Source organism: Nanorana parkeri, unplaced genomic scaffold (genome assembly GCF_000935625.1).
Source record: "Nanorana parkeri isolate BGI_ZX_2015 unplaced genomic scaffold, ASM93562v1 scaffold2379, whole genome shotgun sequence".
In the NCBI taxonomy this organism is placed as follows: domain Eukaryota; kingdom Metazoa; phylum Chordata; class Amphibia; order Anura; family Dicroglossidae; genus Nanorana; species Nanorana parkeri.
In genome coordinates this window covers 89,748-90,636 of record NW_017308647.1, presented here as the reverse complement: position 1 = coordinate 90,636, position 889 = coordinate 89,748, and the positions used below count along the sequence as shown (strand labels likewise).

At 53.7% G+C, this 889-nt stretch overlaps 1 protein-coding gene across 1 annotated transcript in view; it reads left to right on the top strand.

Moving 5' to 3' along the window:
• Window positions 1–889, top strand: part of FAM204A (family with sequence similarity 204 member A) — a 33,779-nt gene that overhangs the window by 31,582 nt on the left and 1,308 nt on the right. The window lies entirely within an intron of this gene.

Below are 889 nucleotides of genomic sequence, written 5' to 3'. Positions count from 1 at the left end.
GGTTGGCGGCCCCTTTATTCCATGTTGGTATATTTATCTCGCTGTGCGCACACGATTACCTATCAGCCCGAGACTGCTGAGCCGAGCTCCCCGACACCTCTCTGGGGGATGAAGTGCCTCTATGTATTACATCAAAGAATATTAGTTCACACAGCCTGTTGCAAGGTGAGCCAGGAGAGAGAGCCAGGAGAGAGACAGTCAGGAGAGAGAGCCAGGAGAGAGACAGTCAGGAGAGAGAGCCAGGAGAGAGAGCCAGGAGAGAGAGAGCGAGGAGAGAGAGCCAGGAGAGAGAGAGCGAGGAGAGACAGTCAGGAGAGAGAGCGAGGAGAGACAGTCAGGAGAGAGAGCGAGGGAGAGACAGCCATAGGAGAGACAGCCATAGGAGAGAGAGAGTGAGGGAGAGACAGCCATAGGAGAGACAGCAAGGAGAGAGAGCGAGGAGAGACAGCCAGGAGAGACAGGCAGGAGAGAGAGCGAGGAGAGACAGCCAGGAGAGAGAGCGAGGAGAGACAGCCAGGAGAGAGAGCGAGGAGACAGCCAGGAGAGAGAGCGAGGAGACTCAGGAGAGAGAGCCAGGAGAGACAGCCAGGAGAGACAGCCAGGAGAGACAGCCAGGAGAGAGAGCGAGGGAGGTTTTTTTTTCGTTGGTAGATCTCATGTAGCTCGTCATTTGAAAAGTAGATCTTAACACAAAAAATTGTGGGCACCCCTGGTCTATAGAGAAGACGTTCTGCATGGAGTGATGACATCATCATGTCTGAGGTGAGGAGATCCGTGTTGCAGGTCATGAGAGGACTTGTGGTCGGGGAATAGACATTATGAAAGCAGTTCGGGGTCATTGGTTCCATAAGTGGCAGGCCTTCGTATCTTCATAGGCCGGGGAAAAATG